Source organism: Pleurodeles waltl, chromosome 1_1 (genome assembly GCF_031143425.1).
Source record: "Pleurodeles waltl isolate 20211129_DDA chromosome 1_1, aPleWal1.hap1.20221129, whole genome shotgun sequence".
Taxonomy (NCBI): domain Eukaryota; kingdom Metazoa; phylum Chordata; class Amphibia; order Caudata; family Salamandridae; genus Pleurodeles; species Pleurodeles waltl.
Genome location: NC_090436.1, coordinates 459,514,947 through 459,527,751, shown reverse-complemented (window position 1 = coordinate 459,527,751; position 12,805 = coordinate 459,514,947).

Below are 12,805 nucleotides of genomic sequence, written 5' to 3'. Positions count from 1 at the left end.
TCATTGCAAATAATTAGTAATTCCAAAATGTATTTTAGGAAATATGGAATAAGGTTAGGAAATTTGGAATAGAATGGTCCATGATACTAGTATTATTATTATTATACCGGTGCTCTGAACCTCTAATGTAGAAATGTTGCTGCGTTTGCCTTTTCCTTTAAAAAAAATAATATTCTTTGAGAGATTATTTATTGACATCACCACTAATTGTTTCTATTTTTTTTTCTTGCATCATCCAGCAACCACGGGCAGGAAGAGGGCTGGTGAGGTGGGAGAGGGAGCTGAAGGTGCCCTCTCCACAAGTACCAGGGCAGATGGATCTGCTGGCCCCAGTAGGTCCTCTTGTTGCTGTTAATATTAATATTTATTTCCCTAACTTTTCCACTCCACATTTAGAATTATTTTTTATGTCTTTTTACTGTGCTTGTCTCCCTTATTTTTCCAATTTCAATTTGATTTCTGTTTTGTAAATTCTTCTTATCCCTGTAGTATCCTGTTTACTTATTTTCTATATTTCATATTTCAAGTTTCTTTACTTCAAACTCTCTGGCTGTACTAGTCTGTCTGCAGCTTCCTTTCTTCTGCTTTGGCAGTGAGCTTTTCCTCTCCTCTTATATATTTTATCTTGTGGAGTGGTGGTAAGGCTCAGAGAACCCATGGACTGAAGTTGCATACACATGTTAGGTTTTCTACACGTTTTGTGACAAGGCTTTCTTTTTCTTGCTGCAGCTCAATCATTAAAAGAGGGAAACAAAAGGTGGTTTTAAACATGGTCATGTAATTGTTTGTATGTATGTTGTGTATGTATTATTAGTATACTAGCAATTGATGACTGTGCACCATGGTTGGAAGTATGAGGAGGATGGCTCTATTGCAGTAGCCAACCAAGACCATATGTCCTTCATTGACCAATTCTTGCAGCCTTTTATGTCTCTTGAACAACTTACATTCATCAACACCTAGCTCTGCCCCTCCATTACCAAAAGTTATTTTTTTTACTTGACTACCTGGCTTTTAAAAAATTACCAACCAACAAAATGCCCACTCAATATTTTGATAGAAGAGAAGTCTGTAACCAAAATGTAGTGATGTATTGAGGTTGTATTTTGTTATTACAAAAAAACAATAGGGTGAGGAGGGAGCGGATGAAGGGGGAGTCTTGTCGACAGCAGTGGTGGGCTGTGGTAAGTCCTATTGCTTGCTTATTGACAATTAGTAATATGGTCACTACAAGGGTTTACTAGTGTTGTTGACTCACTCGTCAACACCCTGTTTTAGCAGATGCAGCAGAAGATTAGTATTAATGGCCTCTTCTATCTGCAGTTCAGCAGACTAAGGCTCATAAAATGAACCTGAACTATGATGTGGTTTGGGAAATTGAAAGAAGGATGGGAGGAGAAAGGATGGGTGAAATATAATATGAGTGAAAGGATGTGTGGATGAAAGGGTGCATAATAATCATGTAGGTTGGTGATGAGGATAATAAGATGCATGGGTGGATGAAGGAAGGATGAAAAGGAATATGGGTGAAAGGATGCCAGCCCAGGTGGGTGAAAGGGTATGGGTGAAATGATTCCATGGCGGGATGGGTGAACAGACTCCTCGAGCGGGTTGGATCACTTGGATCGGTGAATGGGTGAAAGGATGCATGGGTAAATGGATATTGGTGAAAGTTTAGTAGAGAGTCATGTTTGAAATTTAGATGTTTTTAAATGGCGAAGGACTGAATGAGAGAATGTAAAGCTTAAATGGTGTATATCAAAGCCAAGGGTGAAGAATAAGAGTACTAAAAGAACAAATGTGCAATGATGAATAGATAAAAGCTTGGAATGAAGACACAAAGGGGCGTTCTTCTCACCTACTTTACTTGCTTTGAATGTTTTTTAGCAAAAGTTTAATTCAAAGGGTTGGATTATATTTCAGAATATTCCCTTGACTCAAAGTATTTTTCAAGCGAGGAAGGTAATATGTATCCCAGCATCCATTAACCATCACCTCCCTTCCTCGCTATGGCTTTTCATCAGTGTCACCCATGATGAGCTGCATGGTTAAATTCGGCAGAATCGGCACTGCAATGTTGGCTGTGCAATGTGCATCTGTTTGCTTACGTTAAGTTAATGTGTCAAACACTTTTCAATGCATGGCAATGCAAAAACAAGGTGTGTTTCCCTTCTATCCCAGTGCCCACTGGGTCAGTTGCTTCCTAGTACTTCACTCCTTAAAATCTTTCTTAAGTTCTGTCCCAGACTGTCCCAGACTTATGAATAATTCGAAAAATCCTATCTCTGCTTGCACCACATTTTTTAGCCAGGTGATATAAGTATAATTCATTATGGCTTCCATAGCTTATTTACTTCTGTTCAAATTCTTGCCTTTCAACATTTGCCAACCATAGTGAGTCACACTACTAGCCAAACCTTAGGCATATGATGATGAGGAGGAGTTGATTGATCAGTAAAGTGTGTAATACTAATCCCCTGTAACTTGCCCTGCAGTTGATTAAGTTAGGAAGGTTCCTTTCCTTACTGCAAAGCAACTTTATTTTTTGGGAGAAAAGTAGCTATTACAAAGTATAGTGGAGGAGTGCCATGGGGACTGTGAGTAAAGTGGTACTAAGTAAGTGCCTTGATTTTCCTGAATGGGATAGCCTGTGATGAATGCTTCAAATAAAATCTACATATATATTTCCCATTCCTTAATCCTTTCCTTCTACTGCAGTGCATTACTTGTCCTATTTTCCAATTATGCAGACAGGATGTCTGCATGATTGATTTTATTATGCTACATGGCATGGTTCAATCTTAGTATTCAACAACCTTGTAGTACGGGTACAAAGAAGAACAGGGCCATTGGAATAAGATAGTTTTCTAGTACAGATGCCCCAGCTGCAGACAGTAACAAGTGTGACTAGGACACCTGTTGAGTTAGCAATGCCACCATTAATTTAGCACAACAGGAGAGAGAAGACTACTTGTACTCCATAGTGCACAATGGCTGTGACTCTAATCACCTTAAAATTGAATGGCCTGAGGTGACCTCCAAATGTACTGCTTCTGTGCCACTAGACTACATGATTTTAAACAAGTGTTTTGCTCAGAGCACTGTTTACAATTTCTCTGTTTCTTTCTTGATATTGCTATTCCTGATGGTTCTCCCTCACAGCAGGAAAATGCAGCCCAGCTGCAGTGGCAGAAGCTGGAGGCCATGCAGGCTGAGTACCAACGGCTGGTGGTCCTCGAGAAGGAGGATGAGGAGGTGGCAGCAATCGCTGCCAGTACTCAGGGCACCAGCCAGGCCCCAGTGCCTCCAGCCCAACAACACCAGCTACGCAGTTCCTGGGCAGCCGCCTGCTGCCATACCATCCCTGCTGCTCTCTTCTCGGACACCGTTTTCCAATGCCATATCCTTTGAAGGCTGGTGCTGTTAGAGACCCATCAGACATGCAAGGAGAGGCTCCTCAGACAAATCCTGGCCCGCCTTTAATGCCCTCTACGGCCCCTTTTTTAACCTTTGATTTTGGTAGGTGGGACTTATTGTGGGTGGAGAGAGAGTGGAAATGGGTTTTTGGGCTCGGGACTTTGCTAGGTTGTTTTGTGTGTTATGGACAATTGGACAGGTTTTTTGGGGGACATTGGTTGGGGAAAGGGACATTTGTTTGGGGATAAGGGTGGGCCAGTTACGGGTGGAAGAGGTGGGTATTTATTCTTTTTGTTGGGGACGGGAGAGAAAAAATATTTATTTACAGTTGTTTATGCCTAAAAATATTTTGGGGGGTATTTTACTTCACACTGCTGTCTTTATGCAGCATGTTTTTCAAATCTGCTGATAGTGTATTCCTTTTAGCGCAGCATATTTTAAAATTATTATTACAATTACAATTATTTATGCAGTTAGGTACCCTTGTCCTAATACTCTACCAGTCTCTGCAGTGCATTCTGCAAAATGTGACCCATAGGAGTTGGACGGAGATATTTGCCATTGCCAATTATATTGCCTATACTAAAAGTACAACAATACTTCAACATTTTCTTACCTGAATAGATGATGAAGGGCCGTATGGTTTCTCAAGGTACCATGCTGGGTGTAGTAGTAACATGTTAGCACACTAACAGTGAAGGCATCAGAAGCGAGGTCCCACTCCACCTAGGTGAACTCAAATGAAGATCCTGAACACTTAGTTGACGTTGCTTCCACCTCATCCACCCCACCAAGTGTGATTAATTAATGGTGCAAATTATTAAGTAACACCTCAATAAATCACAGAACTCAGGGGAAGAGGGCAGGGATTTGATGAATGGATGGGGAAGGGATTTGGGGGAGGTGTGACAAAAAGACAAACATAACATAAACACAATATTGATCTGGGAAATGGTCAGCAGCCTATTGTGTGAGGAATAGAAAAAATGAATATGTAGGACACAGATAACTTTATATTCCGTCATCCCCAGTGAGACCCAAGTTGTTATAATACATATCTAAAAATGTTTGGTCACCTACGTTAGCAAAATAGTACATATAATTAATCTTGGGGTGAAGCTAACACACACAGTTCTAAATAAAAAGAGTCAGCATTGTCAAATTGAATGGTGCATCTTCATTCTTCTTGGATTGCCTCGTCAATCTTCTTAAGTGCCTTCCTGAAGCAGTCTGGTAAGGTAAGCATGAGTGTTATGGTGCAGGAGAAAAGAAGGTCTGATGATTGTAAAACAGAAATTATTATTATGATATTGTAGAATCAAGAAGGATTGAATAGAAGGTAAGCTTCATGAGGAGTAGTGTACCAAGAAGACTCAGAGATTGCAGAGCAAGAGCAAATGCCTTTGCGATCATTCATTTTATGACTGATGTACGATCAATCAAGTGAGAGCAATTACAACAACCAACAATCACAGACAAGTGGCTGCATGTATCAGGATGATCAAACTCACAACTGTCATGATCACCATAACATTTAGACTAGAGCACGTGCATTCTGGGATATCATACATCACATGCTTTTCTCCTCCAGTTACCTACAACAACAGGCCCCCCCACCCAACCACATATATTCAAGTTTGAGCCAGCCAGCAGACACACATAGAAGCATTGCATTTCCCAAATCAAGTTATTGATACACCTCTCACCACCAGTCCACAGATTGGAGCAGGCCTCTAAGACTCATCATCATTCATGTTGATTTCCAAGAAGTTGATAACTTCCTTCTTCTGGCAGTTGTTTAAGTTGTCAATTTACACTCTGATTCCTTCCATCATTCTCTAGACTCTGATTAAAGATTATTATGTCCAACTCCATATCAACTGCTCCCGAGAGTCACAGTATCACAACTCAATTGAGGAAGAGCTACCTGTAGCACGTTGCTGTGTTTAACAACAAGAGAAACATTGAGTTTTTTTTTTCTGGACTAGATTTTTGTTTGTTAGCTAAATAGACTGGTCGGATCTTCTTTGATGAATGTGAACCAGAAAACAAAGCACCAGAAAACAAAGCAATGTGAAAAGGTTAGCAAACAAATTGTGTTGTGTCAAAGGGAATGGAAAAAAAAATCACCTTCAGGAATACAAAATTATCACCTATTATTATTCCATCAGCATTGTTAATCTATCATGAAACAAACACAAGTAAGTGTAATAATATAGTTAAACAATAAACACCCACTCTCACTATCTGCCACCACTAGACATGAGTCACATGAACCGTCTCAACATTGAAACAAGTAACACTCATATGACTCATTGGGGCATATAACATCACTTACCTGCTCCAGTCAAGCACAGGGGTACATTGTTGATCCTCTTCAATTCACGAAACGAAACACACATTGGTCAATAAGCTGTAAATCAAATATCTGGGGCAGTCCTGCTAGGGGACAAAAAGAAAGAATAGGCACATAATGGAGGCAGTCATTGTCTCTCAAATCTCCTTGAAGTGATTTTGGGGGGTTTAGGGGCTTCTTTAATGCACACTGGTCCACCTTCAATCTGGCCATACATGTGCCTAAAACAGTTACAATTCATTAATCATTTAGACAGAAACAAACAATATAAAATAATAAGGTTCACCCAGCTAGCTATAGTCTTCTTTTTATTCTCAAGCAATATATCAATAGAAGAAAGTAGAAAGTTCTATGGTGCACTAGGTCAAGTCAGGGATAGAGTTTGTCCTCAAACTTAGGTAGTTTGCCCAGAAGGTGGTTGGCTAACACACTACCATGACCTGAGTCTGACCAGTCACCCTCATCCACCTCCTGTTGTTCTTCAGACATATTGTAATTTGGTGGTATAAAGTGCTGATTCATTTTGATAATGGTCAATCTCTCGACGGTTTGGGGCGAGAGACTTGTCCTGTTCACTGTGACAACCGCACCACCTGCACTAAACACATGCTCATCACACACACTGGCTACAAGGCAAACCAGGTACTTTATTGCCAGCCTGCTGAGCACTAGCAATTGGTGCCTCTTCCCATACCAATACACCAATGGGTTTTGATCCAGATAGACCTCCGTTGGTGCTCCACCTTGCTCGACCTCTTTTGCCTTCACCTGCGGTGCACTTAAACCCTGCCTTTAGAAAGCAATCAAATGCAGATTTTGGGGCTGCTGCTCCTGTTTCTGTTGTTGTTGCTGGTGTTGATTTTGGCTGCTGTGAGCCAGCAGCACTGTTCACAGGCTTTGTGGAAGTTGTAGACAGCACCCCTGAACTTCTGCCTGTGAGTGGGCCTCTAATTTCCAGCTCTTTTTCTCGGTCTCTGGCTTGCTCAGCAACACCACTTGTAGGTTGAAACATCCCCGCCAGAAAAAGGAATGAAAGTGACCAGTAATTGTTTGTGCCGTAGGTCAAGAATCATAGCACAAATGTAATGTTTGGATGACACAATGTCTCTTTGCAGCCTTGTATTAACAGAAAAGTGAAGGATTAAGCTCTCCATCAACTCCTACATATCTGTTTTTTCATCCACACCTGCATATATTTCAGACACCTCCTTTATCTGTTTCTGCAGTGTATGCACCAATGGGATAGCTTGTCCCATGGTACAGTCCTCCTTGCTGGCTTCCCATGTGAAAGTTTCAAAAGGAAGCAGCATCTCTGTGAAGCATTTGACCAGGCCCCATTGGTCCATCTCAATGATCATTCCTTTCACTGTTGCATCCTGTCTTTGCAATACATATTCATTGATTGGTCAGCACTGCTTAAACAGACGTTGCAACAAGTAATAAGGAAAATTCCAATGTGTTGGCGCCTCCTGTATGAGGGCTTTAACTGGCATTCTATTATCACGCTGGATAATCCTCAATAGCTTGCAGGCTTTGAAGGAATGGCTAAAATGAGTGCAGATTCTTCTGCAAGTGGATAGTGAGTTGCTGACTCGCGGTTCTTTAATGAGAAAGCCCTGTGCAATGATGTTTGGGCATTGCGCCAATCACAGGACCCTGAAATAGCTACCATCTGACATGGCCTTAACTATATTACTGCCATTGCCCGTAGCAACAAATCCAATGTTAAGCCTTCTGGGGCGCAGCCATTCAAAGGCTTTGTTGTTAAAGTCATCCATGATGTTTGCAGCTGTACGGAATTTCTCCATGGAGAACATAGCTACTGTTGCATGCTTCTGAGCACCATTAAAAATTTCAACTGTGTCAACACCTGCAGATATAATTTTTCTAATCCCCACAAAAGAGATCCAGGGGCATATTTATACTCTGTGCCGAATTTGAGTCATTTTTTTAATGAAAATTCAGTGCAAACCTAACTCCATATTTATATTTTGACGTTAGACATGTCTAGCATCAAAATATTGGAGTTTGGACCTTTTTTTGGATGCGTGCACCTACCTTGCATCAATGAGAGGTAAGGTAGGCATTCGCATCTAAAAACTTGTGCTATCTCCATAGCCCCATATTTATCCCCCTGTGCTAAAATGATGCACAGGTGGGAGGAGGGGCTAAATAATGGTGCAAAGCTTGCTTTGCACCATTATTTTATGCCTAGGTCAGACCAGGCACTAGAGGACCTGTGTGCCCATTTCCAAGGTTAAAAACCATGGAATGGCTCCACAAGTGCCCTCCCCAAGCCCCAGGAATGCCCCAACTCACATCGGAGGGACACCAAAGGATGGGGGACCCCACCTCAGGTACGTAGGATAAGTGTTGGTAAGTATTTTTTAATTTTAAGTGCCATTGGGGCCCTAATTTGGGGCCCCCTGCTTGGCACAGGGTGCAATGGCCATGCCTAGGCAACACTTGTCACCTGGCCTGGCCATTGGGGTGGTGGGCATGACTCCTGTCTTTCCCAAGACAGGAGTCATGTTTTAGGTGGTTGTGCACCAGGAAATGGTGCTAGTCTAGTTAGAGGCATTTTTTTGTCTCTAACTAGGCTACCGTCATTTTCTGATGCACAACCTCCTCTTTCCCTACCACCACCCCACCCGGCTAGCGTCTTTCTTTAAGATGCTAGCCTAAGTTAAGTGCCGTCATGCATCATTCAATAAATACGGCACCCGGCTGGTATTGTGAAATGACGCAAGTCGGCACTAAACTTTTTGTCGCAAAACTGCGTTTGCGCAGTTTTGTGGCAAAAAGCATAAATATGGACCCCAGTGAACAGTGATGCATATGTAATCAGTGGCTTGGCAACTGGTCCACATGTCTGTCATCAGGTGGATTGTGTGGACAGAACTCTGCTGCAAACCTTGCCCAACCAATTCTAGCACATCGTTATGTAGTGCTGGAACAGTCACTCTGGCAAAATAGGTCCGCTGGGAACTTTCTATTTCGGGCAGATGGCCTCAACAAATTCTAGAAAGCGCACTCCTTCCACAAAAAAAAGGGAGGAGGTCAAAAGCTAACATTTTAGCGAGCTTCCCATTGTACAAACATGCCGTTGAGTGGTTGCATTCATACTGCCCCTCCTGTCTAAACATGGCAGTAATAGAATCATGGATTTTTTTCTTTACTGGTGCCACTGATGCAGGCAACTTCAAAGCAGAAGGTGGTGGTAGGCTTAATGTGCATCTCAGGGGGCAGCCATTGTATGTTCTTGCCTTAGTGTTTCGACATGACTCTAAGGGGGTTATTCTAACTTTGGAGGAGGTGTTAATCCGTCCCAAAAGTGACGGAAAAGTGACGGATTTACCACCAGCCGTATTACGAGTCCATTATATCCTATGGAACTCGTAATACGGCTGGTGGTATATCCGTCACTTGACCGTCACTTTTGGGACGGATTAACACTCCTCCAAAGTTAGAATAACCCCCTAAGTCTTTCTGTGCCATTGCGATGTTGCTGATGTGGGCAATGATACTACTGCAATTCTGGGGACAGGGCTAATTTGTGTAACAAAAGTGTCACTCTCTTCTTCACCTTCACCTTCCAGCATGATCAGATCAGATCCCCTGCTTTCAACACCTTCACTAACACCACTTGCAGGCTTTTGGCCGCTAAGGTGCACATCCCAGCGGACTGCATGGTGTTTTCTCAAATGGGTTGTTTGGCCTCAGGTTCCATAGTTTGCACCAAGCTTACCCCAATTAACACTTGCTCGGCAAACTGAGCATATGGCAATGTTTGGATCCTTTTCACTAACCTTTAAAGAAGTCCCAAACTGAGGAGGTTAACTTTCTAACACTGGGGCCACTGCCTATGTCTGAAGAAGTGGCAGTAGGTGAATGTTGTTCTGATGATGTTTGCCTCTCTGCAGTGCCTTATAATACTGAGGTGACTGTGGATGTAGGTTACAGCCGGGAGCTGGTGGAGGTGGTGGTATCTGTGCCACATCCCTCAGAGCAGGTTGAGAAGATGGGGTAATGTTTGACTCCACTGGGGCTGGGCTAACATCCATGATAAATTGCTTATTGTTAGACTCTTCATCCTCCTCTTCTTCATCCATAACTCTAAGGCTTTGAGGAACCTTCCTTTTCACTCTTTGCCTCCCCTGTCATGTCTCAGACTGAGGTGGCATCCAAGTGGAGTCTTGATCATCAGAAGGAAGGCTTGAGAAAGAAGATGGCAGAGATCTGGAAGACAGTGGATCTGGTAAAAGAGGGGCTTCTTTGGTTTCCTCAGCATGAAGTTCAACATCGTGATGTGCTCCTACTTTGGGAGGAACTGCTATTGCTGGCTGCAGTTGTCCACTGCCGTGAGTTTCCAGCAGTGATTGAGTACTACTTTGAGAAAGAGATATGTCCAATTCAACGTCACTGCTTGTCGGTGTTCCTGTGATTAGAGAGGCTGCCTCTGTGCCAGACATGGGCTTGGGCCTACTTTGTAATGGGGCCTCTGATGCAGGAGTGGTGCTCTCAGCTTGCTCCCCAGTGGCTGGTGCAGCAGGCACACATTTCTTCCGAAAAAAGGTCTGGGGCGAGATATTAGCGGTGGGAAGCTCCTTCTTATTACTGGCTGTTTTCTTGGTTGCAGCTTTCTTTGGTGCCATCTTGAAGCTGTCAGTTTGCAGTAGCACTTAGCTTCACAAGTTGAAGAGATGTCCATGTGGTTATGAGAGTAGTCACATGTCACGTAGTGCACAGGCCTTCTGTCTGGCAGTGCTGTGGATGATGTCTCTGTTTCATTGTGCACCTAAAAGCAAACATGCAAGAAGGATCAGTGAAACATGGCATTGTTGCAGTTGCATTAGTAGTAGTAACAATATCATTTAATGGTGATTTAACTTATAAATAATTATGAAATAATACAGTGTATCCATTCGCAAAAACACATCAACATTAACTTTCATTATCATGTACACTCATGAAGGATAAGAAAGAGCAACAAGCACAACACACAGAATGTAACTGCTTTATCTGCATCAAGATGGCATGTTGCACTCAGGGGGGTGCTGGTGACAAAATGGAATGATCCTTGAATAATGTAATGTAGTGGCACTGTGCACCTCTGGCAGACATTGGGCAATGGAAAAAAAATAATAATAATTAAATTGCACTTTTTAAAAATTTCTAAAACCCCCCAAAAAAATGAATACTATTATTATATTATTATAAAATTAAATGAAATAAAGTTTGTTAAACAAATTATTACAAAAAATAATACATTTAAAAAAAATAGAATTCAATTGCTGATGTACTAGGGGCAAGTGGACTACCATGAAAAACAACAGGGATTTGGGAGGCAAGGAGTGGTGGAGGTGAAAAATGCAAAACAAAGTATATAATAAAATATAAAACACTGCTCATGCAGTATATTTAGTAATAAACATTGACCTTATAGGCCTGAATAATACACAAAATGGCCGCCACTCACACTGTCAAACAACAACCAGCAAGGAGGCATAGCCACCACAACAAAGAAGAGCACATGCATGCCTAAAGCACACTGGCCGCCTACACAAAATGGCAGCCAGCCACATGGTCAAACAACAACCAGCAAGGAGGCATGGCCACCACAACAAAGAAGGAGACAATCAGGCCTAAAAGCACACTGGCTGCCTACACAAAATGGCTACCAGCCACATGGTCTAACAACAACTAGCAAGGAGGCGTGGCCACCACAACAAAGAAGAACACATGCAGGACTACTGGCTGACTACTCAATATGGCTGCCAGCCACATGGTCAAACAAGAAGCAGGATGAATAGAAAACAAAAAACACATATAGGTATGGGACTATAAATGACTATACAAAGGACAAATAGTAGCCTATGACAACTCTCACTTACTGGCCAGACAAGCAAGGCAGTGGTACAGAAGCATTAATTCAGTAATTCCAAAAAGTGAAAATTAAAGGGGCTAAACATTTTACAACACCAACACACATCATACAAAGACATCAAGTACTATTACCCCACCATACACTGTTTGCAGAAAAAATTTGAAATACCGCCAAACTACATTTTGTTATCTTTAATCCAGTGCCATCCATGGTGTTTCAGTTCAACAGACACTACAAACAGTTGACTCATCATGCACCCATGATTGGTATGGGACATGCAGCTGGAAGGCCTATTCCATTAGCAGACTAGGGGGGTCATTCAGACCCCGGCGGGCGGCGGGAGCTGCCCGCCTGAAGGGAACCGCCATATAGCCGCTCCGCGGTCGAAAGACCGCGGAGGCTATTCTGGCTTTCCCGCTGGGCTGGCGGGCGACCGCCAGCAGGCCGCCCGCCAGCCCAGCGGGAAACCCCTTCCCACGAGGAAGCCGGCTCCGAATGGAGCCGGCGGAGTGGGAAGGTGCGACGGGTGCAGTTGCACCCGTCGCGAATTCCAGTGTCTGCTGAGCAGACACTGGAATTCAAAGTGGGGCCCTCTTACGGGGGCCCCTGCAGTGCCCATGCCATTGGCATGGGCACTGCAGGGGCCCCCAGGGGCCCCACGACACCCCTCACCGCCATCCTGTTCCTTGCGGTCGGAACCGCCAGGAACAGGATGGCGGTGAGGGGGTCGGAATCCCCCATGGCGGCGCAGCAAGCTGCGCCACCATGGGGGATTCCCAGGGCAGCGGAAAACCGGCGGGAGACCGCCGGTTTTCCTGGTCTGACTGCGGCCAAACCGCCGCGGTCAGAATGCCCTGCAGGGCACCGCCAGCCTGTTGGCGGTGCTCCCGCATCCCCGGCCCCGGCGGTCCTTGACCGCCGGGGTCAGAATGAGCCCCTAGGCCACTTAACTTAACATTAACATAGTGAATTAAATGAATATTGCAAATTTACAAATCAAAACCTGGAGAAAATGTGCTGAACTCTAAAACATGTTCCTTTATAAAACAACAATTGCAAGTAAAACTATAACTAAGCTCCAAATGCAGGCCACCCACCACAATAAATTCTAAAAATTGAATAAAAGTATGGATAAATCCTGGCAC